Consider the following 25,988-nt stretch of genomic DNA (forward strand, 5'->3'; position numbering starts at 1 on the left):
CAGCCCAGACTGGTCAGAAGATGGCTCTTAAAAACCACTGATAGACGCGATGGTTTTGTATCTACTCAAAGAAATCCTGGAAGAGTTTTAATACTTTCTGTCCACAGGGAAAATGTACAGGTAAGGTTTCCAGATAAACACAGCTTTCTCTTAGGCACTCAGGAACATTCTTCACCTCTCCAAACTCATAGCCTGTGTTTAGGGAACACCCAACCTGTGTCACAAACTCTTCACTTTATGGGAATGAGAAGGACTCAGTCCCTGCCACCGCGTTCTGGGTTGTCATCAGTGAAATGGCCAGCTAGCTGCCTCCCACGAAGGCTTCCATGGTGACATTAATTTTTCTGTGAATGTACCGTGGTTTGGGGAGATCTACATTAACTAGACTGATGCACTTGCATTAAATGTCAGCTATCATATAATAAATATTTACTGTCTCGGGAGCCAAGTGTGCACAGACCCGCTTGACCTTGAGCAAATAAGCCACTCATCTATTTGTAAAATGAGAAGGTTTATAGCATCTACCTCCTAGGGCTGTGTGATGCGAGATAAAGCACATAGTATGCTTATCCCAGCCTGGCACAAAGCTGAGGGTCTGCACACCAGAGTTATGATCACTGCTGTGGCCATTGGCAGTGTATGTCACCTCCCTGTCCCCTATGTGAGCGAGGATTTGGGTGATTTCTCTCTTTTAGCTGCCCTGCCAGATACCGGGGCAGCCTCCTTGGAGTCATCGCCCACAACCCCCCTCAACCTGTCAGGAAATCCTGTTGATTCTCCCTTCAGAATACTCCCAGAATCCCTAAGTGTCAAAACTCCGAGGCAAGTGAGATGTCCTTCAGTAGGTGACAAGATAAATAAACTGCGTACATCCAGACAGTGGAATATTATTTAGCTCTTAAAAAAAAAGAAAGAAAGAAATCTCCCAGGCCACAAAAAGACAAGGGGGAAATTTACACTGCTTGTCACTCAGTGAAAGAAATCAGTGTGAAAAAGCTACATGCAGCCATATGACATTCAGGAAAAGGCAAATTATGGGGGACGATAGGTAGATCAGTGGTTGCTGAGGTTTTGGGGGAGGGAGGGATGAATCGTGGAAGCCCTGAAGATTTTTAGGGCAGTGGAACTACTCTGTGTGACCGTGCAATGCGGGATACATGCTATTGTCCAAACCCACAGAATGTACAACACCAAGAGTGAATGCTAATGTCTATTACGGACTTTAAGTGTTAATGACGTGTCAGTGCAGGTTCATGGATGGTAACGAATGGACCGCTATGGTGAGGGATGTTGGTAATAGGGAAGCCGTGTGCATGTGGTGGGGAGGGGAATATGGGAACTTTCGGATCAATTTTGCAGTGGACCTAAAACACCTCTAAAAAATTGTCTATTTTTTTAAAAGACTGAGAGGGTGCCTGGGTGGCTCAGTGGGTTAAGCCTCTGCCTTAGGCTCAGGTCATGATGTCAGGGTCCTGGGATCCAGTCTGGCATCGGACTCTCTGCTTGGCAAGGAGCCTGCTTCCTCCTCTCTCTCTCTTTACTTGCCTCTCTGCCTACTTGTAATCTCTCTCTCTGTCAAATAAATAAATACATAAAATCTTTTAAAAAAATAAAAAGAGAAATGTTTCAGGAGATGAATTCATCCAAATGACTCTCACCCCTTTCCTGGATTTTGCCAAGGGCTTTGCAGCTGGTTTCCCACCTGTGTTCTCACTCTTGCAGCCTGTTCTTCATGCACCTCTGTAAAGTCATGTTCCTCCTCACCAAAGCCCTCAATGGGGCCCCCGATCACCCAGAGTGAAGCCAGCTCCTCATGCTGTCCTTAACCATCCAGCCCTCATGTCACTGTCCTTCCTGCCAGCACCAAGCTCTTCCCCAGTGCCCCACCACTCACCCCTGCCTCCTTCAGGTCTTCCCTCAAATGCCACATTTCAGTGAGGCTCAGCCCTCTGTCCACACTGTGGGCCCCCAACACACCACAGTGGTCCTCCTCCTACTTTATTTCTTTCCTTCGTGCTGATGACCGCCGATATGCTAGGCATTGTCTTTCTTTCCCTCTTGTTTATCTCTTCCCTCCCCACAATACTACCTCCTCCATTTGGTTCCTCGTTGTTTCTCCGGTGCCTAGTGGGTGGCCTGGTGTGTGGAAGGGCCTTATGTCCAACAAATGGATCATGGAATTGGGAGGAGAAGTTAGGAGACTTGGATGTTGCAAGGTTGGACTGAGATCTTGTATCCCACTGCAGGGCAGGTCTTCCCAATGTATTGGGGACATAACTGTCTGATGACCAAGCAAGCCTCTCCGTGGCCTATTGGATGGGCCTCAGCTGACTGAGAAATGCCCCTTCACAGTGATGTGTTCTTTCAGCCATGCCCATCTATGGGATCAGGTTTGAGGCAAGTCTGGCTGTTTTCAGAGGCCTTTGGTCTTTTTCAAGTGACTTTCCTTGATGCCAGTGGGGGAAGGATGGTGCTATGGGTTGGATTGTGTCCCTCTAAAATTCATATGTTGTAGTTCTAATGTCCAGTACTTCAGAACATGACTGTATTTGGAGACAGGGTCTTTAAAGAGTTGATTAAGTTCAAGTGAGGTCATGAAGGTGGGTCTCACAATCTGACTGGGCTACTTACAAGAGAAGGAGACTAGAGCACAGATGCACACAGAAAGAGGGAAGACAGTGAGAAGATGGCTACCTACTAGCCAAGGAGAGAGGTCACAGAAGAAACCAGCCCCACTGACACCTTGATCTCGGACATCTAGCCTCCAGAACCATGAGAAAATAAACTACTGTTGTTTCAGCCACCCAGCCTGGGGTACTTTGTCATGACAGCTCAGGCAGACTAATACAGATGAGTCTAAGCAGAGGACAGATTCTGACAGGAAAACAAGTTTTTCCAAAGAGTTTGAAATTAGTCTAGAGCAGAGCTTTCTGATTGGTGTCAAGGAGCCTAACTATTCCACATGGTACTAGTACATGCTTGGAAAATAAACCAGGTGCTGTTGGTGTCTAGACATGCCTCCTTGCCCCTCAGGCCCACTAGCCAACTCCCAGCAAGCAGTACCTACATCTCTAACCTGAGAACTTTCTTTGGTCTACAGCCTACTTTGCCACCTGCACTGCAGATTGGAAGTGCCAGGAAGTGTATGGCCTTGGAGCGGCCATCTACAGATGACTGACAAGGACTGGGATATACATACCCCAGCTCCCTCCTCCTTGGGTCTCAGGTAACTCAGTCGCCATAATCTCCTCAGACTGAAGAAGCCACCATAGCTGGGATGATGGGTAAATGGCTGTGGTTGTGTTGTTCACTCCATTTCAGGTTTGTCAGGGACTCCTCCAGCACAGAGAGCTTGCTCTGGGTCGCCTTCTTGTTGGGAGATTTCAAAGTCAAGCTCTGTGGCTTGTTTCCCTGTGGTTTAACCATGTCCCTGGTGCATGTTTTCCTCTGACTCTTGGAAGGTCTAAGCTCCAGACACTCACAGTGGGAATGCCTTAGTCAGCTGGGAAATTGTGGAAATTTCACCAGAGCGAAATGCCACAGCCTGGGTGACTGAAACACAAGTTTATTTTCTCACAGTTCTAGAAGCTGGAAATCCAAGTTTAATGTTCCTGCTGAGTTCGGGTTCTGATGAGAATCCTCTTTCTGGCTTGAAGATGGCTGTTTTCTCACTAAGTCCTCACAAGGCCTTTCTTTGGGACACATATGCAAGTGAAAAGAGTGAGAAAGCTCTCTGTGTCTCTTCTTACAAGGACACAAATCCTATTGGACCAGGGCCTCACCCTTATGACCTCATTTAGCCTTAATTACACTATGAAGGCTCTATCTCCAGATTCATCCACACTGAGGGCTGGGGCTTCAAATCATGAATTTTGAGGTGGGTACAAACGTTCAGTCCATGACAGGTAATGAGCTTTTAAAAACCTGCTTATTGCAGTTTTCTCTTTCTTGTCTAACTTCACCTCTATGTGTTACCTAGGAATAGATCCAAAATAAATTACTTATGCTAAATCTTTGTCTCAGGGTCTGCTTCTGAGGAATCCCAAACTAAGAAAAGCTGAATCCTGCATACCCTCCTAGGAATATCATAGCACTTGGTAGCATATCAAAGGCTGTAAGAAATCCTCCATAAAGAAACATTTCTTTGAATTTTATAAGCTTTCTTCTCACGGAAACCTTTCTTTATCTCCCTTGGAATGTTCTTGAACATTCCCAGAATTTACCTGGAAATGCTGTTATGGGGTTGGTGAAAGTCAGAAATGCATGTAGTTTGTTTATTTTATGATTGTTGCTGGATGAGCAGGGTGCGGTTGGGTAGACCCACAGGACACCAAAGTCCTTTTAGGTTGAGGAATGTATCTGAGGGAAGAGGTCAGGGTCTGCACTGGGCAGCACTGGCCATCAGCATTGATAATTCATTCAGGGGAGCCTGGGTAGCTCAGTTGCTTGGGCGTCTAACTCTTGATTTCAGCTCAGGTCATGATCTCAAGGTTGGGAGATCAAGCCCCAAGTCAGGTTCCACGCTCAACCCAGAGTCAGCTTCAGATTCTCTCTCCCTCTGCCCATCCCCCTCCTCACTCTAAAATAAATAAATAAATAAATAAATTCTTAAGAAAATAATTCCTTCAAAGGCATTGAGCTCGAAGCTCCTCAAGAGGGCTAAAAGACCCTCAAGGCCATGACTTCCATCACAGGGCTCACAGTAGTGAGGGAGAAAGAAGAGCGGGCAGCAATTTCAGCAGTCACCTGCTGTTATCAGCATCATAACTGCTCCCCCTGACTCTTGGGAACGTTAAGCATGGAAAAGAGAAGGGGTCACATATCTGCCTTGAGCTGAGCCCCCAGATGCTTCTGAGGTGCTTCAGCTCTGGTCTTTGGTCATGGGACAATGCTTTATTCATCCATTGTCAGATTTATTAGAATTTCAGTCAACTACCTCTGCGGCCACTAAAAATGTCTCCTTCATTTCCCCTGAGATGAATCAGATTAAATGATGTTGAAATAATATCTTCAGCCCAACAATGAATTGTACATATTCATATTCCAACTCTTTAAAAGTGTTATTTATGGGCTAATATTCTTCCCATTAAAATTAAATGGCATGAAATTTGAATTAGCTCAATTGAATTCATTTCCTTCTCTAACTTATTTATCCATGACTCAGAGAAGCGCAGGCAAAGGCCATCTTGGTTTTGTTCAGCAAGACACAGTTAGCTCCATGCTCCCTAATTTGGACTTTGAAAGTACCCCTGGGCCTGGAGGGAGTGAAAAAACCCCATCTACCACCCTGAGTCTACTTAGCTTGGAAACAGGGATAAAAATGGTATCAGTTTCATAGGGTTTGTATTTTAAAATTGAATTAATTAATGCACATGAAACTCTTAGAGCAGAGCCTGGCACAGGATAGGTTTTCATGAAGTTTGAGTACTTACTAGTCCTCTTACTACTTACTAGTTACTTCATAGTAAGATACTGTTTTCTCATTTCTGAGAATTTCCTTCCAGTCAGGCACAAGGATAAGTACCCAAGGATTGGACTGGGAGCCAAGGGACCCTAACCTAACCCGGGGATAAGCTAGCCTTCATCCCTTTGTGTGAGTCTTAAACTTTCCAGTTCATAAGAGCAGCAATGCCTTTCCAGGTTTGGGGAGGTGCTAGGCACAGCTGACATTCTGGGGTGTGATCTGGGCTAGGGAGCTTGATTTTCTACCCCAGCACACTGATGCTTGTTTAGGCCCCCAAGATACAAAAAAAAAAAAAAAAAAAAATGAGCTGACAGATTTTCACATAATACACTTGTTTGAAGGTCTCAAAGGCAAGGTCTCTGCTGTCTTTCTGTGGTTCAGCCCAGCCCTTGAGTCACCCACGTTTCTGGTAACCCTGGACTGATAGAAGGGTTCATTGTCCAGGATGGGTGTAAAGAAGTCAGGAGGTCTCACCTCCTGCTCCTGAAAGAGCAGAACGTTTTCACCTTTCTCTGCTGACACCCATGAAGTTCCAGACCCTTTGAAAATGCCAGGTCATTTCAGACCTAAGGGTTGTAGGCACAGCAATTTACTCCTAGAATATTGCAACTGGAAGGAATCATGGAGACCACCACGTCAACTGCCTTAAGTCACAGAAGAGGAAAGGATTCATTCCTCATTCCCCTCTGCATTCTCTTCACTGCACACGCCTTTGGCTTGATTATGTACTACTGAGTGCTGATCCCTCATTACTCCTGATGTAAATTCTATGGTACCTAAAGGAAGGGGAAGTTTTAAATTAACCTCAACCAACCAGAATGGCTGCCACTCTAGAATTCTCAATGAGAAAGTGGGGTTTTTCACTGAGCTTTTTGAAGAATGAGTCAAATGACAAAGATAACATGACCTTTAGTTTTCAAAATAAATAAATCCCTGTGCATTTTAAAGGCTTATCCATACTCAGCCAGTTCTTTGTTGAGAATCACTAATCTGGGGCAAGGGTGGGGGTTTTCAAATCGCCCTTGCAACCCATTAGTGGATGATGAAATCAGTGAGCAGAATTTCTTAGAAAATAATACCTGGATTAAGCTAATATGTACGAGAGCTCAAGAATACTTCCCCAAGGGGTGTCTGGCTGGCTCAGCCAGTAGAGCATGTGACTCATGATCTCAAGGTCATGCGTTCAAGCCCCACATTGAGTGCAGAGATTACTTAAATTAAATCCATTATCATCATTTCTCAGACAAAGACACACAGGTCCACATGGATTAATCGTCCTGCTCCCACTCACCAGCTGAGTCTTAGGAAAAAGCAGAATTTGTCCTGAGCTCACTGACTCAGGGTGTTCTCTGCTATGTGCCTGGCTTTCTCCAAGTTACCATTAAAGCAGAGCTGTCTTCTCGGGTCCCCACGAGATTTTATCCTTACTAAAAAATTGGATTTTGTTTAGCAAATAGTATTTATTTTTGCAGGAAAGTGGGCTAACCCATTATATATTATTTTTTAAAGGTTATATTTATTTATTTGAGAGAGGAATAGATAGTGAGAGAGAAAGAGAGCGCCTGAGCAGGGGAAGGTGCAGAGGGAGAAGACTTCCCAATGAGCAGAGAGCCCAACACGTGCTCGATCCCAGGGCCCTGGGATCGTCACCTGAGCCAAAGGCAGGTGCTTAACCGACTGAGCTACCCAGGTGCCCGTTTTAAAAAGATTTATTGTTAGGGTTGAAATAAAAGAGGTTTTCTGGTGGATATTTTTGTCAATTAGGAATGATTGTATCTATTAGAACACTCCCATCTCATTTTCTGAGAATTCTAGTTGACTATTCATTTTCATGGCTTCCTGTCCCCCTACGCCAACCCGTCCCATCCCCATTCTTTAGCATCATGTTGAGTACACATGTGAACTTGAATCTGTTTCAGAATTGCCTGAGTGGAGGGAGTATTACTATTACCCTGCTGTTCTGGGAGAGGTCCCAATGAAGCCTAGGAGTTAGAGGGACTCATGTTTTAATCTAGTTTTGGGGAAGCATTCTTACATAGATACACCACATTTTGTTTATTGCTTCTATTTTTTTTTAAATTTAGGTTATCTCTACACCCAATGTGGGGCTCAAACTCACATTATTGACCAGTTAGATGGGTTAGCCTCCCCAACTTAGCTCAGCAAATTATGATGTATTTTGACCTTTGGAGTAAAACATACCTGAGTTCACATCTCAGCTCTACCACAAACTAACAACCTTGGAAACTTTTGTAATCTCATCAAGTCTCAATATTTCCATCATTCATCCAACAAATATTTCTTGAGAGCCTAACAGGTGCCAGGAATTGTGCTAGAGGAAGGAGCAGAGCAAAAAAGTACCTGCTTTCACAGAGTTAAAAATATATGGGAGGGCGCCTGGGTCGCTCAGTGGGTTAAAGCCTCTGCTTTCGGCTCAGGTCATGATCCCAGGGTCCTGGGATCAAGCCTCGCATTGGGCTCTCTGCTCCGCAGGGAGCCTGCTTCCTCCCCTCTCTCTCTCTGCCTGCCTCTGCCTACTTGTGATTTCTCTCTCTCTCTGTCAAGTTTAAAAAAAAAAAAATATATATATATATATATATATATGGGAAAAGAGATCCATTGTACAAATAATTATTTAATTATAATTGGAGTGAATCATCAAAGAAATATTATGGGGTTAATAAAATGGAAATATTCAATATCATAGGCTCATTCAATAAAGTAATACTATAAAGTTAATCAATAAAAAACATTTTTTTAAAAGATTTTATTTATTTATTTATTTGACAGGCAGAGATCACAAGCAGGCAGAGAGGCAGGCAGAGAGAGAGGAGGAAGCAGGCTCCCCGCTGAGCAGAGAGCCCGATGCGGGACTCAATCCCAGGACCCCGAGATCATGACCTGAGCTGAGGGCAGTGGCTCAACCCACTGAGCCACCCAGGCGCCCATCAATAAAAAATATTTTAAGATTCTTTGAAACCAGGAAAACCCAATTGATTAACATAGGGAGGACAAGAGAAACCACTTTGAGGAAGTGATTTTTTGAGGCCATCCCTGAAGAAGGTGATCCAGAGGGGTGGAGGTGGCAGTGGGGGGAAAAGGTTCTATGTGGAGGATAGCACATACAAAGGGCCAGAGTCTACTCAGGTCACAGAGCATAAGGTGCATGCCAAGAAGGGGAGAAAGTCAAGGCAGCCTATTGACTGGAGCTGGAGGAAGCATATGGTGAGAGGTGGAATCTGAGGGCTTTCAGGAACATGGAAACAATACCTACCTGGTAGGGCTGCTGTGAAAATTAATGAGCTAAGGTGTCCAATATACCTAAATGGCTTAGAACACGAAAAACGAATAACTATTACTAAGGGAACTTTTACTAATTTACAAAGTGTAGTTTTACAAAGCCCTTATTTTGGAACACGCCAAAATTTCTGTCGCCAGGGTTTCTCCCCCAGAGAATCAGAAAATAGCATGAGCATCACCTGCTTGGGCCCCAAACCCAGGAAGCACCCCTGCTTCCTCTTTTCCGTACAGCTCACATTGAATCCACAGCTCTACCTCCAACAGACACCTGCAACCACTCCACCTCGCCCACCTCCACTACTGGTGTCCTAATGTCCATTCCAGACTTGGGGCGAGTTTCCTGGGAAACTATCTAAGATGGGGGCTTGCCTGTTGGACAGTTATTGGAATCAACACATGCAAGGGTGGGGGCAAGGAAAGGAGGCCTGGACAGAGGGAGCCCTGAGGTTCAGTTCTACCAGAAACCTCCGTCAATCCCAAGGGGAAGTTCTGGATGGCTCCGGATTGCCCCAGATCAAGGGGAGAAGACCTGGCCTTTGCATACTACTCTTCAGGGACCAATCACTGGCTGCAGGCTGGCCTTCCAGGAGGCAGCTCCCCAAGAAGAACTCAACTGTGGGTCATGGGCAGCCAGCTGGAAAGGATGAATGTTCTGGCCAAAAGGGGTACATCTGCCTCCTCTAGAAAGTGAGCTCCCAGGAAGGCCAGCAAGTTGTCTGTTCACCAATATATCCCCAGGGTCTAGAATAGTAGGTGCTAAGTAAATATATGTCTAGTGGAAGCCAATTATTAGTTTATAATTCAACCAATTATTTTGAGAAGTGGGAGTAGGATATGAGCTTCTCATAGTATTACTGGTGGGATTGTCAAAGGAAAGAGCACAAGAGAAGACAGAAAACAGAGGACATATTTTTTTAAAAATATTTTGTTATTTTTTTAATTTGACACAGAGAGAGAGATCACAAGTAGGCAGAGAGGCAGGCAGGAAGCAGGCTCCCTGCTGAGCAGAGAGCCCGATGCGGGGCTCAATCCCAGGACCCTGAGATCATGACCTGAGCCGAAGCCAGAGGCTTTAACCCACTGAGCTACCCAGGCGCCCCCAGAGGACATATTTTTAAGGTGAAAACCCATGTGGTGTTATTACTCTTACAGATACCATATAAAGGATTATAGAGTTACTGTAAAACAGTGATCTCCACTGTGGATCTCAGCCCCAGGGATTCTGATTTTGTTCGACTGAAGGGCAGGCCTGGGCATTCGGGTTTTAAAAATCTCTCAGGTGATTCTGTGGGGCCAAGGTTGAGAAGCAGCGTCGGAAAAGGTGGAAAGGGTTTGACAGTTGCATTTGACTCAGCGGAGACTCCACCAAGGAATAATTGTGTGCATTGTGAACCCTCACTCCTGTGCGCAACAATGGAGTGGATGCCGACGCTGGGGCCAGAGGTATCAATAGGGCCAAGAAATCAGGGTGCACAGGCATTTGAGAGAAACTTGACCTTCATGGAATTTAACAATTTGCTAACAGCTGTGACCAAAGACCCCCTGGTTCATTTGACAATGGCGCCTGCTTTTATTTATCATGAAGAGAGTGGAGGGGGGGGGAATAAAAACCCTAAAGAAAAAAAAATCCCAAAGAAAACCAGTTGCACCTGTTTCTATAAATGATAACTGTCCTAGTTTTCTTACAGCTGAGATTCACTTGGTGTCCCTCTTTCAAAGTCATTCCTGCTGTAAATTCAGAATGTTTACACACAAAAGCAAACTAGATGAGCCTGTTTTGAAGGTTTTCTTCGTGGAGGGGATTGCTCCCATTTGTTGTTGTTGTTCTTCTTCTTGATTTTTAACTTTAGGTGTATGTGAACCCCTGGTTCTGTCATTGGGGTCTCCCATTAGTACCTGAAGCAGAAAGCATTTCTGCCACCCAGGAGCTATCTTCGTTTGCATTAGCCATTCTTTGCTTACTGTGGTAGAAATACAGAATCCAACATGGGCCATTTTATCAGTTTGTAAGTGTGTGGTTCAGGAGCAGCGTGAGTACTCACTTTGTTGGGAGGCTGTCCCTCCCCGCCCACTTCCAGAACCCCTTCGTCTTCCCTAATAGAAACCCCGCACCCATGAAACCACAGCTCCCTATTATTTCCTTGCCCCTCCCTGGCCCCTGGCGGCCAATTTTACTCTTTGTCTCTGGGAATGTGTCTGCTCAGGGTTCCTCTTGTGAGTGGAACCATGCAGTATTAGTCCTTTGGGGTCTGGCTTATTTATATGTCCCCAAGGCTCATCATGTTGTAACCTGTCAGATTTCCTACCACCCGCCTTTTTTTGTTTTAGGAGCTCGTTTTCGTTTTTATTTTTAACTATCGTAAGATACACATAAGTTTTACCATCTGAACCTTCTTTGAGTGTGCAGTTCACTAGTGTGAAGTATATTCCTCTTGTGCAGGGCATCTCTGAACTCTCCCATCTTGCAAAGCTGAAACTCTCCATCCGGATTCAGCCACAGCTCCTGCTCCCTGCTCCCGCCTGCCCCTGGCGGCCACCATTAGAATTGCTGTCTTCAGGAATCGACAGCTTTGGATACTCCATGTAAGAGGAACCATATGCTCTTTGTCTTTCTAGGACTTGCGTATTTCACTTAGCATCCTGTCCTCCAGGTTCATTCATTGTCGTAGCAGGGTCGGAACTTCCTTCCTCTTTCGGGCTGAGTAATGTTCTATTGCATGCATATGCCATGTTTGGTTGATCTGCTCACGTGTCAGTGGACACCTGGGTTGCTTCCCCACTTTGACTCTTGTGAATAATGCTGTTTATTTGGTTGCACAAAGAGATTACTAATTTCTGAGTGAATTGCCTGAGGCCTGGAGCCACGGCCCACCGCTGAGGACACCAGAGTGGTATAAGATGGACACCTGTTGTTGGAAATATCCGATGACATCCTGAGGGATGGTGTTCTGAAGATTTTCTCTCCTGGTGTAAACAGAGGACGGTATGTAACTTCAAGCTCCTTCAGAAAGTCGTCTGCAACCGGAACGGAGCTCTCATGCAGCCTTATGAGATCGGTTGCTTAGGAACCGTTGGCTAATCCCTCATTGATTAAACCAATAAATGAGGGATGAGGCGGCAGCAGCACCTGGAATTTTAGTGTTAGCTCATCAAACCCCGAGGCCCTATATTTTTTAGTAAGTCGCTCAGGTTGTGGCTGTGAAGCTGTGTTAAGACAGAAATCTATTTTCTAAGAAGCCTTCAAACCAAGTCCAGGCCACTTGTCTCTGTGCCAGAATATTCTCTGTGCACAAAGGAGATTGCAACTACTGGATTCTCAAGTGAAAACTAGTTTGGTGGTTAGACCTGAGGTACTTAAGAATGATAAGACTGGGGGAGGACAAGGGGAAAATTCCGACATCAGGCCAATAACATAAACAAAGGAAGACATAAGCAGAAGGGAAAAAGAAGATGTAGCAACTGATTTTTATGGGACAAGACGAAACAATTGGGAATACAAGTTCATGACGCATTCTCTACAATCCCAAAGTCCAAAAACTGAGGGTGTTTTTTTTCTTTCTTTCTTCCTCTCATTTGGTGGAAAACCTGACCTAAAACGGTCTGAGGCAAATTAAGATCTTTCTTCATTCTTCGTAGGGTGACTGTTCAGAGTCTTTGCCATAGAACTGTTAATGAGTTTAATTATGAGGTACTATCCTAGCCCCTGGGGCTGTGACATAAAATACGATATTTGCACTATATTACCTTCTCCCAAACTGAACATTTCTGAAGCCTGAAACACATTCGGCCTTGAAGGTTTTGAGTGAGAGGCCGTGGATCTGTTCAGCATACCCAAGAGGCAGAGAAAAACATAGCTACCGAAAATGACCGGAAAGGAGGACCTCAGATTGCTTTCAGCATGTTATTTTATCTGCATGGTTCTCTCCTTGGGAAATGAAACAACCTAGTGATAATTAGATGCACTCCTTTGCTTGTTTTCTGGATGAAAAGGGTTCAGAGGCGTGTTATTTTCCTGTGGCACGGAGAACCGAGCCGAAGTGTGGAACAAAGGGAATGACAAAGGAAACGGAGCTGAGCCCCGGGGGTCGTCAGTGTGTGGCCCCGCAGGGACAAACTGGGGTCCCCTCCGTCCCGCTGCACAGGTGCAGTTTGCAGCGTAGGGCGCAGGCCTGGGTGTGAGCGTGCACACACGTACATGGAGCTGATGGCTGGAGGCCAGGTGAGTCCTTCCTGTCGGGATGAAAACAAAGTAGAGGGTAAGGAGGTGGAGGGTGGGAGAGAGAAGGGAAGACCAATCACTTTCTGTCTTCCGGTGAGACAAAAAAATGACGAAGCCCAACATAGCAAAAGATAAGTGCCGAGTACACACGCACCTGCTGATTGCTGTTTATGACCCCCGGCAAACACCTGAAGCCAACTTAGAGCATCGCCCAACAGAGGCTCCACACACACAGTCATCGGGCTTCAGCACAGTTCTCTACTGTCTACATCAATTTCAGATGACAAACCAGCGCATCGCTTGTCACAGGACCCATGCTCAAGTTTCTAGCTGAGGGAAAGGAATGCCGAGAGCTCTTGGTTCTAAAGAAAAGTTCTAGACTCGTCGATGCAGTTAAAATAGTACCAGGTCGATCCAACAACTGCCAACCGCAGGCTTGATGAGGAGGCTGGAGTTTCCCTGAGAAGAAGTCTTCGGAAGGAACTCCTGGACACAGAGTACGGTGGGGGCTCTGCTCCACGACAGAGCCGAGTGGAGAGAGCGCTTCCTCTGCCTGCCTTCCCTGCTACCTCAGGCCACAGGGAGGTTGAGGGAGCCTCCACAGAAGGCTTCACAGAGACTGAGGTTAGCTCTCAGCAGCTCACTTTGTTGCCAAATGCTCATTGAGCTGGGGAGACAACACTCAGGCCTGGCCCATGCTGCTACCAGAGCAGACAGTTCTGGAGTGTGTCGGGTGTCCCTGGACGTATGGGGTACACCTGAGCAGGGAGACTGTAACCAGCCAAGAGAGGGGAGAGAAGGCACCCATGGGAGCTGGCCACCCAGGACAGATGGCAGGGCAAGGAACGTCCCCACAGAGGGAAATGGGGCCCATGTCATCCTAAAGGATCCTGCCCAGGAGAGGTTTTTAGCCAAGGGGCTGTGGGTGTTATCAGAAATGCAAGACTATGGGTGGCTGGGTGGCTCAGTGGGTTAAAGCCTCTGCCTTTATCTCAGGCCATGATCCCAGGGTCTTGGGATCGAGCCCCACATCGGGCTTTCTGCTCAGCAGGGAGCCTGCTTCCCCCTCTCTCTGCCTGCCTTTCTGCCTACTTGTGATCTCTGTCAAATAAATACACAAAATCTTTAAGAAAAACAAAGAAGAAGAAGAAGAAGTGCAGGACTAGAAGATTGGTGAAAACAGACCAGCCCTGGGGCACAGATCACTAAAGGGAAAGCAAGGAATTAAAAGTCTTTTAAAACAGAAGGCCCAGGGCACCTGGGTAGCTCAGTCAGTGAAGCGTCTGCCTTTGACTCAGGGTCATGATCTCAGGGTCCTGGGATCGAGCCCTGCATCAGGCTCTCTGCTCAGTGGGGAGCCTGCTTCTCCCTCTCCCTGCGGCATTGCCTACTTGTGTTCTTTCTCTCTGTGTGTCAAATAAATAAATAAAATCTTTTAGAAAATTAAATTAAATAAAACAGAAGGCCTACAGGGAGGGCTCTTTGCCTCTGTCCCTGTGCCCCTGCTCCTTCCCGTACCAAACATGGAGGCAGAGGGTGGGGGAGGGGCCGAAGTGAAAAACCAGACCCGGATTCCTCTTCTTTCCTCACCTTCTGGTTCCCTGGGCTGCAGGCTAGGCCCAAACAGTAAGGGAGCAGAGGTTGCTGGTCGTGCCGGCTGAAATCTGTCCGTCTAATGGTCTTTCCTGGCTGGGACACAGTGTGCTAGATCAATGATTCACTTTTTTTCCTCAATCCTGGAAAATTCTCTCTCTCCTCTCCGGCTGTAATTCTGATGCGGTGTCTCATCCCTCTCTCTTATCACCTCTTTAATATCTTTGACATCCTTTCGTTCCAGGTAATCAGGTACAAACCTTCATTTATGGTTCTTCCTCCAACTGTCTAATCCCCTATTTGACCCTTCCGTTATGTTTTTATTGGAACTCTTATGGTATTGTTATCATTTCTAGAATTTTGATTTTTAAAATTTCACCTTACTCTTCCTAATCATGTCTTGCTGATAATCTTCATGGCTGAATTTTTTTATTTCTTGTATCACCGATCCGTAGCAAGTCTGTCTTCTCTGACAACTCCAATGGCCACTGCCCCTGGCCGTCTGTATCTGCTGTCCCTTGTTTCCGCTCACTCTGACTCACAGTGCCTTGCTCTCTTGGATTTGGTTACCTCGGACCATGAGGCCACTGCTTGATCTTAATCTGTGTGGATATTGTGGGCTTACAACCCGGACGGGGAGTGCGGACTCTCTCCTGCAGAGAGCACTTGCTTTGTCTTCTGCCAGAAGACAGGGAGCATCACTCATTGTTTTCAGCTCTTATGGGGAGGACAGGCTCATTGCGGGAGGGGAGTGCGGGGGGGTGGTCTCTTTCCTGACCTCTGTCTGGCTCCATTTCTCCATAACATTGCTGTTACCAGCAATTCCCTACAGACAAGCCATACCCCCAACCTCCCAACCCCCCTGCCCCTGCCGCAGAATCCCCTACCCAGCTAGTTGTTGCTCTGTGAGCCCAGCAGTGTGTCCACTGCTGTGTCTTTTTCAGGCTTTGTCGTCTGGTAGGAGGATGGTTCCTTGTAGCTCCTAGGCTCTAGTCCCCACGTTTATAATGATAAAGAAATATTTTAAACATATGGATACATCTTAGCACAAATTCCTCCAGACAAAACCATGGTATTCTCTTCTTTGCTATTGATGGTCACTGCTATTTCGTGTGACTGGGGGCAAGTGGCTTGTCTTTGAAGCCAGAGGTTTCTCATCTGTAAGTGGGGATGTTGATACCCACTCGCTAGAGTAATAAAATGGCTAGAGTAAAGCGGTTGGCTCGATGTCTGGTACCCATTTCCCTACAGATAGAACCCCGTTTCTGGTCATACGTTTGCCACTGTTGGCGAAGATATAAGGTTTAAAAATCTATGAGGACTTAAAAAAAAAATCCAAATTACAATTAATCTCATCTAGCAGATTTGTGCAGCAAAGAATTGTATTTCTCAAGAAAAGTATTCACACTGGCCGGTGGAAAATGAACCACGGGCGTGGAAGCACGACTTGCTTAAAAACTATGCAAAGTCTAAAAAAACAAACAAAAAACAAGATACAAAAAAACCCCATAAAACCAAAACTATGAAAAGTCTAGCGTGATGGAGCAGGAAGCAGGGCTGAGGGAAGTAGGGCGTGAGTCTCAAGACAGGGCTGGGCATGAATGTCACCAGAGAAGTTTCAGGATTGTTACCCCCGGCTGCACATTCCTTAGTCTCTGTCATGTGTGCTGTGCTGTCCACCCCCACACCAGCCAGGCCCCCCACCTCAGTGTTGCCAGAGCATGGGTGCCAGCAGGTTGGGTCAGGAACCAGGACCCAAAGCAGACCCCGGGGGGCTCTTAGGATAAGCATGGCCCTGGGTAGCTTTGGGGTCACGTGGACATGAAGAACGAGGAATGTCGAGATAGCCCAGGTCCCCAGTCCCGCCTTCCCAGGGTCAGCAGTATGGGGAGGAGATCCCAGAGCATCTGGTTTCCAGGCCGGTGTTCTCTGCCCTGCTTATGTGTCCCGTGGTGGTGGGGTCAACTCTGACCACCAAGGTGCGGAGCTCTGCAGGTGCAGCTCCCACTAGGGGCAAAGCCGCAGGATGGGCGCACAGGCTCACTGGTTCTCTGTGCCCAGCCCGCACCCCCTGCCTTGCTCTGCCAGCCCTGTGACCTTGGCCTCACTATGTGTGGAGTCCTGGGAAATGGTGCCATGACCTGGAAAGGGCTTGCTGTGCCTTATAACACTCAGTAAAACTGCTGCTGCGAAAATCTCCCATTGCCCCAGAGGATTTCAAAGCCTTCAGGGCAACATCAAGGTGTTTTATTCTGACCCGAAGCCCATTTAATTAATTCCTTGGGGAAGCTAAGTATCCCGTTGAGTGCAGGGAACACATAGAAAACCTGGGCTCAAGTGGCCAGCTGGCAAGGAGGTTGGAGCTGTGAGTCAGCCTGGGGGCTCTTGGGTTGACAATGATTAGGGTCCCATGGTGCAATTTACATATTCCCACAACTGGCCCAAGTCCCTGTCAGAGAGTTACCCACATGACTTGGGGGAAGATGACAGGACTCAGAAACCCCAAAACTGATGAATTCTCTCTGTTGTCCAAGCACATCCACATCAAGTATGAATAACTCAGTTCCAGAATGAAGGTCTGAGTATTGACAATAAATGTGAGACCAAAACCATCATATGGATTTTAAGTATCGCCAGTGGGGTTTTTTTCCATCAGAAAGAAAATGTGTGAGCATATCTGGAAATACAACTTTCTTGCATTAGGACAGATGCGCGGGAAACTTCAGCTCTTAACAGAGGGTCAGCGCTCTGGCTTTCCCAAATTTGCATATGTAGAGGCCAGAAAAGTAGAAAGCTTGGGAATTAAAAATGCAAGAGTCAGCCACTTAAAAACATTTCTCTAAACAGCTGGATTTTTGCTGATTTGGGGTATATTAGGACGGTACGGCTTTTCATTTACTGTTGGTTGCCTAAAACATGAAGTCTTCTTTTTCTTATGAAGCCTCTTTAAACTAATTTTCTGAGGATGATTCTAAAAGCCTTGTTCCCAAATGTTGAGGGAAAAGCACCCACCAAGCTGGTTATTCTGTAGAAAACAGGTTCCTTAGGTACATACCATGGCACGTTCAATTCGATTCATTAAGTAGATACGAGAGGATGTTGGACATGAAGGACACTACGTAGAGGGTCCCTGTCCTCCAGAAGCTCATTACGTGGTGGAGGGGCCAAGCATAAAGCAAACGAGCAAACAAGGATTGCAAGTGAGAAGTGCAATGAAGGAAGTGCAGAGTGATGGGTGGCTCAGTCGGTTAGGCAACTGCCTTCAGCTCAGGTCATGATCCCAGGATCCTGAGATAGAGCCCTGCATTGGGCTCCCTGCTCAGTGGGGAGCCTGCTTCACTCTCTGCCTTCCTCTGCCTTTGCTTGTGCTTGCTTTCTCTCAAATAAATGGAATCCAAAAAAAAAAAAAAAAAAAAAAGAATAGAAGCTTGATAAATCCACAGCCCTACTTTTTGTTACCTGCTCTCCTGGTGCAGAGCAATGACATGGGTAGTAGGACAGGCTGTGAGTGGAGGTGAGACAGAAAGTCCTAGTTGAGAAGCTCTGCACGGGAGTTCAGGACCTAAACTGGCTAGCAGAGGCAAGTTCAGTGGCCTAGGTCTCCAATGTGTTATGGAGGGGGTGTTTCCTACCCTCCTTGGGCTTCTGTGTTGTCTGTTCACTCCCACACTTTGTGCTGGTGACTGTGCTCCTTTAGGTTGCCGGACTAAGAAAACCCTTAGGCTGCCCCCAAGTGATATGTTCCCTTATTAGGGTAAAAGACAGGTTAAAGGAAATATCAGGGCCATGCAGTGGCCAGGAGTTGGCAGGTGCTGCTCAGCACCTGACAGGAGCCTGGTGGTCACTCCTCTCAGGTCTGGGGTATATGGGCACCCTAGTAGTTGGCTTCAGGGAACAGGCACTCATGGCTCCCTACCCAGGCCTCATCTCCACCGTGACCCGGCCATGCTGTCATGCCACTAACCAGCTCCACTCCTCTCACGTACTCCCATATCTCTGTGCTCTGTCCCTGCATTGCCCTCTCAGCCCCTCTATATCTTTTAAGATCCTACCTTATAGATCCTACCCCAGCTGGGGTATCCCTCATCCGGTATACAGAATTGGCTTGGGACAGAGTTTTGGGGGATCAGTCTCACCTCTGAGCAGGAGTCCAGGTCAAGTGCCCAGAGCCCCTGCTCCCGCCAGCAGTGCCTTTCTGTGAACTAGAAGCAGACGCCCTGTCAGGGAAAATGATTATAGAAAAGACTGTCTCTGAGTGGGTGGATTCAAAAAAGGGGTTCTTGCACCCCGGCTGGTGGAATGGCTTTTTGCAGCTGAGTGTGGCCTGGATCACAGTGCCTATTTCCCCCCTGGGCCAGGGTCCTGACCAAAGCATACCCACATGGTCACACGCAGGAACCCTCAGGTATGCATCCTCTGTCCAACCGGTTCAACTCCCCTGAAGAGTGGTCAGGTGGTGCAAAGGCCTCCTCCCCTGAAGAGTGGTCAGGTGGTGCAAAGGCCTCTAGGCAAAGAACCATGCCGAGAGCTGTGGCAACAGCAGGAACCCGAGTCTTCCCAACCTAGGCTGTGGACTTGGTGACCATGGAAGCGTATCCTCCTCAAGGGAAGGGAGACGGCAGTGGATGGAGCCAAGCAGTACCAGACACAGCGTGACTCACTGATAAATTAATTAGCACCTTGGTTTCTGGTTTTTTGTTTTCTTTTTTTTTTTTTTTTTTTTTTTTTTTTCTGCAGTGGGAATGCAGTTTCCATTCCCTAGTAATGGAAAAAGGTACCTTTCCTCTTCCCTTGGACCTTTGGGTTTCAGAGTTGTGGGCTCCTCTCCCCAGGGGCTCTGGGCACTTGACCTGGACAGCTTTTTTTCTGATCTAAGCTGTCACCTTCCCCTAGGAAGTGGGGGTAGGTGGCCCCCCAAATCATCCCTAACCCCAAACGGCACAACTCTTTATATGAACTACCAAGGCTAATAAGAATTACGTAGCCAAGAAGAGCAGGAGGTGGGAGGGGAAAGGGCGAACGTGTTTAGCAGGGGAGACAGGTTTGTACAGTTTGGGCGAGGAGTAGAGCCCTGCCCTGTGCTTCCAGCAGCGCCTGGGGTGCAGGACCTCTGTTGGCGGAGGCCGCGGAGATGCCCGGCACCTTCATCCTGGGAACCATAGCGAGAGTTTGTCTGCATGGCCAAGCTGGGGTTGGGGGTGGGGGCGCTGATCCCACTAGCAGAGCGGTCCACTTCCAAATGGCCTACGCTGGGTAAGACACAAAGCACAGGCCACCGTGAACTGACTGGCAGCTTTGCTATAGAAAAGACCGCATGTGGATTTGCAGGTAGGTTGTTCGGGTTTATTTTAAACCGTAGAGAATGCCTTCCTCTGGCAACGATTGGAAACTTTTATAGCAACTGAAAAGCCAGAAGCCAAAAGAGCTATAATTTACAAGCAATCTATTTTGCTATTTTGCGTGTGTGCGTGTGTACGTGTGTGTGTGTGTGTGTGTGTGTGTTCAAATAGGTTGGAACAAATATTTTCAAGTGTCCGTGCCTCTCTCTTATTATGTTTTTGACTTTTAGACAAGGACAGATGGCTGGCATTTTGGGTCATGCAGATCCAAATTCCTTTTAGAATCAAGTGATAGACACAGCTTAGCCTTCTCTAGATGGAAACAGACTGCAAGGCATGCAAGAATTCTGACATCCCTGCTTAATTTTTTTATGTGTGAATACTAGAGTGACCCCAGAGATGGGTGGCCCTCCATGGCATCACATGGGGACCCATGACAATGAAATAAAATCTGGCTCCACGTTGTCACTCACTCTCAATCGGTGAGTGGTCACTTGGAGCCAACTATGGTTTGATTTCTAAAAACAGAAATGGAGCATTTCCTGCCCCTTGGGAGTCATAAGACAATTCATACCTGCTATACCTACTTCTCTACCACCAGCTCCTGGGTCCACACAGCGTCGTGTCTTGCCTGAACCACTCCAATAGCTCCCTTGCCAAGCCCGGCTCCATATGCAGTGCCCTCAATACGTTCTCCACACTGTGGCCAGAGGGAACTTTTCAGGTTCAAATGTGATCCTCTCATCAACCCTGTGCTCCAATCTACTGTCCTTTTCCACGGCTTCCCATGCTTCTGGGCATGAAACCCCTAATGCTTAAAGGGGCTTACTGGCCCCTACCTACCTGCTTCATTTTGCTTCACAACCCACCTCATTCTTGGGACTCCATCCATAGCTTTCTTCCTTCCTCTTGAAAACACCACAATTCCTCCCACCTTGAGACATTTGCACATATCATCCCTCCTATCTAATGCACACCCCTCTTTCAGGCCTTTGGTCCCACCCCGCTTCCCTGGGCAACCTTTTCTGAACCTCCTGGACTGGGTCGGATCCCGGATTTATCCAACACTCATGTGAGTGTTGCTTCATACATGTGTCACAGCCCTAAGTCTACATTGGTGATATGGTTTCATTAATGTCCTTCCGCATGGACTCTAAATGCCACATACTACGGGGACCTCTGTGAACATTCAGACCTCTGTTATTTTGCTCACTGCTACATCTTCAATGCCTTGTGCTGATGCTAGAAGAAGCAGGTCTTCCAAACTTTGTCAAATGAATGAATGAATACACATAGAACTATGAGTCATTTATCAACAGGCGACCCATGGGGCACTGCCAAGGAAACTTTGGATCCTCTGGTCTGGAAACCAAAAAAAAAGCTATATGATCTCTAAGGACCTGTCAAGCCATAAAATTCTATGACAATGAGGGAGGATTTCTAGACAAACGACCAAAAAAAGGGAACACAAAAGAAACAAGCATTCAGTAAGGAAGACCACAGAAAACATGGCTAAATGGTACTATTTTCTCCCCGAGCTTTTTGTAGGGATTTCCTTCTTATCCACCGAGGTCGAGGAGTATATCTTTTTATCTTTATATTCCCAGTGTTCCGCATCTCCCATGCAGCATGTAGTAGGCACTCAGATATTTGTTGAATGGAAAGAGCAGTTCATCACTTAGAGATGTAGGAACATGGTGACACTATTCTCCAGTACTAAATCAGATTTTACATTAATAATTGATTGTGGTCATTGAATTCCTGTATTGTGATTTTGTTAACTATTCAGCAACGTTCAGGGTTTGTATTAACCTTCCAGCCTCTTTCATGTAATTGAATGTAATGGCTAGAAAGGGTTTGTGATAACAAGGTTAGGAAGATTCCATGCCCTCAATTTGATTGTCCGCTGTTCTGATGTGTAGCATGGGTGGGTTTGCCCATCTCGGGGCAGCAGACCCTTGATTCCCTGCACTGCCTGTCTGCTCAGCTCCTTCCTGCTCCCTTTGCTTCCTTCCCCTCAGCTCACCTCCTGTCCTGGTGGAAGTCACAGATTGCGGCAACCACTTCCGGTTAGAAACACAGAGAAGCTCCGGAAGCTACCAGATCTGTTTCCGTGAAAATATATTGATTTTCAACCCAAGGACTTTCATCAACTGTTCAGAAATGCCTATCACTATTTTCTGGATGGCTCTTTCAAAGAGTTTTAGTAGGGTTTATTTAACTGATTTGTTACCCAGAGACCCAGAGCAAGGGGTCTGAATTTACAAAAGGTCCATGTGCTAACTTCTGGTTCCTTAAGTGAGCCCTCTCTCCAGGCCTTTGCTCATGCTGTTCTTTCCTCCTGGGATTCCTCTCTCTTGCTCTCTCCCTGCCTGAATAAGCTCAGCTCATCCTTGGGTTCTCAGCTTAGACTGTCCTTCCTTCTAGGAGGCTTCTTGGACCCTGTAAGCCTGAGTGAGGTGCTGCTCCTTTGAGCTTCCAGCACCTGTGGTTTCCCTCAGAATAGTTTTCCCACACACCATGTTTCCTTATTTCTATCCTCCATTCCACCTAAAGCTGAATGAAGGCAGGGACTGTGTCTTAGCTATTGCCAAGTTCCCAGGACCTGAAATAATGCCTGGTTGATGAACAGGTTCACTGACCCTGGGAATAAGGTCCCTGAAATACAGAGAATGGGTTGAGCTTGGATTTTTCCTTGGGTCCAGGGGTCTGGCACTAGCCTGGAGTCGAGGGTTAGCCCAGAGTTCTCCCTACAGGTATACACAAGTGGCATTTTTGCTTATTGTTTCATTATGATAATTATATTCTTTCATCAATAACAAGTTTAAAAAATCTTGCCATATACCTTTGTTTAAAAAAATATTTATTTATTTATTTGAGAGAGAGAAAGAGAGAGCAGGGTGGGAGGGGCAGGGGGACAGGGAGAGAGAATCTCTAGCAGACATCGTGCTGAGCCAGATTCTGGGCTCGATCTTACAACCTGGAGATCAGGACCTGAACTGAAACCAAGAGGTGACCACCCAACGGACAGCAGCACTCAGGTGCCCCCCAATTTAGCCATGTACCTCGATGACCAGGTAACTGCTTATTCTTGCTCATCATAACAAAAACAACACATACAGTCAATGATGAAAACACAGAAACCCTTCAGCTATAAAATGGCGTATCAGTTTTGATTAAGGTAACCTTCTACGAGGATCACATTTCTTACTAGTCATAACTAGATTTTTCCAAGAAGAGTAATTTGTGCAGTTGCTGTTTAAGTCTATTTTAAGAGTTAAATTATGTAAAAACCTCGTGTGTTTTCAAAAAACATTAGCCATCCACATTCAGTGTTTCAGGAAAACTCAGCTGCAGCAGTAGATCTCGTTGTGGAAGGACTCAGAGTACTTCAGTATGGCTAGATCTGCTACGGGTCCACAATGCCTTTTTGGCTCACCACAGGCTGCTAATACTTTCAATTCAACTAACTTGCTTGGAGGGTCGAGATCATTTTCATAGTTCGAAAAGGAAAGACATTTCTGTTCTTCTTCACATAGACTGATCGGGTCCTCACCTTCCAGGAGAATTACTCTTCTCATGATTCTGCCAACGGCACTGGCGTGTGGACAGGGTAGCTGGAGGAAAAAGTAGCTCCCGGAGAAAGCGTTGATCAGGAAACTGGTCCTGTGTTAGCATCCTTCTGCTTGTCACGAAACAGGATGTAGACTGTTTCTAACAGTGTCCTCGCCCTTTCAACGTCAAGAGATGGGGACAGTATGCATTTCGTTTTTTCGCATAAATGATTTTGGGTTGTTTGTAAAAACTTTTGCAAATCAGGATGTGCTTTGTTCACAAGCACAAAAACACGAGGTGGGCACCCTGGTGGGCAAACACACTGCCTTCTGGGGTCCAGAGGACTATCTTATTCCTAGGATTTCTTCCAGGAATTCTATCCATTTTATCACTGAGGAGGGTTGGGAGGTTTTCACTGTAACCAGTAGAGCATCCAGGGAAATAAATTCACAACTTGCTCTTCTGGTCTAGAGAATGTTGTCATGGCCCCATTGCCCTTAAGGAAAACTGACCTGTGAAAATCCAAATAAAAGAATGGGGTTTGGACTACTGGAAATGAGCCTTTGCTTCTTCTGAAATTCTCCTGAATTTCAGGTGCATTTTTATGTCGTGATTGCAAATAATGAGCCTCATCATTCCCGGGGGAACAGGTTGTGAGTACAGGCCTCTGTGTGCAAGGACAGGACCAGACACCAGGTTGTCAAGGTCTGGAAACTCCATCTCTGCTCTCTAGGGCTGGCCATGTTCATATGTACTGCAGAGAGCCATGGGGGGATTGGAAAATGTGAAGATCAAATGGGAGAAGGAAGCTCCCATTACAGGAAAACAGAGTGAGGGGGTGGGGGGCTGGCCCTCAGTACCTCAGCTCCATCCCTGCACCAGGTCCTCCCCTGGGTGCCCTTCTTGGTGCCAGACTCCTAACTACCCTCAGATGTTAACAAAAATGCCATTCCTCAGACATCCATCCCAATGACAGCCCCAGACCTAAACTAGGTCCCCTTACTGGTCCCCATAGTGTCCACCTATCCTGGAGTTGTGCTGGGTTGAGGGAACCCCAGGGCAGTATGACTGCTCCTGGGATCAACCTTTCTGGAATGTGTCTTGCATCCTTTCATTCATTCCACCATTGTTTGCAATGCTCTAATTTTCTCCCAGGGAATTTACTGTCCAGAGGTGCCTTTCACCACCCTCCCCAAGCCTGGCTAACACTGCCTTGTCCTTTGAGACAGACCTTTAGGCAGCCACATCTGTCTTTATCCCTGCTCTTTGTCACCCCACTTAGCAAAATGAAGCATAATTATAGTCTTCTGTATATGTCTGTCTACCATCCCCCTCCTGTGAACTCCAGTATGGTAACCCAAGACCAACACAAAGTAGGTGTCCTGCTATTTATTATTATTGGATGAATGAGATCACTTAGTCAAAGTTCTTTTGGATCCAATGAGAGCATGAAATGTAAGAATGGATAGTTTCTTAATCATGGTCATGGCTAGTTTGTTGCAGAATTCAGACTACAGGGTTATTCCCATGTCTTCTCCACTGTGTCTGTTGGTAGTTAATTTCAGCATGTTTTAGTGTAACACTGTTTAAAGAGAGGCTTTAAACATTATAGAAATATAATATAAATATAAAGCAGACTGTGAGGAGGGTCCAAGCAAAGATTCATAATATGGATATTTTCTGAGCCCTGAAACTAGCCCTACAGATCTGAGAACAGAATGTTATTCAGGGTTAGTAACTTGAGTGTGAATAAAAGAATGCAGAACAACCTTTTTGTCAAATTGTGAAGTGAGGCTGTGAGAAGGGGAGCATTCATTCAGTTCATTTCTTCACTAGCTCCTAGTTTTAGATTCAGTGAATGTCTATGTCAAGCCCGAGTTAGGCACTCACAGTCCAGGGACAGATAATTTAAGTATGTGTGTAAGATCTGTGAGCAATAGGAGATGCTCTGAGCACACAGAAGGGGCCGTCACTATTTTTGAATAAATAAAATCAATTGGAGAATCAGCTGGAGACCAGGATGCTTTTAGGGGCAAGTGGGTTGTAACGAAGCTGGGCAGATAAGTGGAGACTAGTGCAGGAAAGTCCTTAACACCACTGATGGATGACCTTTTGCAGCTCAGGCTGAACTCTGGTGACTTGGGGAAACTCCGTCACTCCACTCTGCTCCTAAAAGGCTCTAATGCTAGAGGATAATGGCTCATTCTGTGTGTGGGCACCTGCGTACCCATCCGTGTATACGCATGTGTGCACAGGGAGGGAGAAGGGAGGAAGGCAAGGCAAGAAAGCCAATTCTCTCCTAGCACTCTTTTACCCTTCCCATTAATTAAATGCTCCTATGCAGAGACTCACAAAATCATGTCATGCTGCAGAAGAACAATTAAATGGCCGAATGGTCCTCGATGCATATCCTTCATTAGCCAGCACCTGTGGTGCTTGAGTGTAATTCAGAGGGACTGAAACGGGCCTCATGCAAGATAGTCGTTCCATAATGTTCATACTTTTAAAACACGTCTGT

General features: G+C 46.4%; 1 long non-coding RNA gene across 9 annotated transcripts in view; it reads left to right on the forward strand.

Moving 5' to 3' along the window:
- The first annotated feature begins 10,046 nt into the window (after nt 1–10,046).
- The window catches only part of LOC309848780, a 43,014-nt gene continuing 27,072 nt past the window's right edge, over nt 10,047–25,988 (forward strand). For 3 of the 9 annotated variants that reach the window (XR_014303260.1, XR_014303261.1, XR_014303262.1), the window contains exons 1-2: nt 10,047–10,207; nt 11,205–11,347. This is a non-coding gene — a long non-coding RNA (uncharacterized lncRNA). Of the gene's footprint in view, nt 10,208–10,560; nt 10,771–11,204; nt 13,608–25,988 lie in introns of those variants that run through there. The other 6 variants (XR_014303259.1, XR_014303264.1, XR_014303263.1 and 3 more) reach the window with 5 other exon arrangements.

This window comes from Mustela nivalis, assembly GCF_964662115.1.
Source record: "Mustela nivalis genome assembly, chromosome: 15".
Lineage (NCBI taxonomy): Eukaryota > Metazoa > Chordata > Mammalia > Carnivora > Mustelidae > Mustela > Mustela nivalis.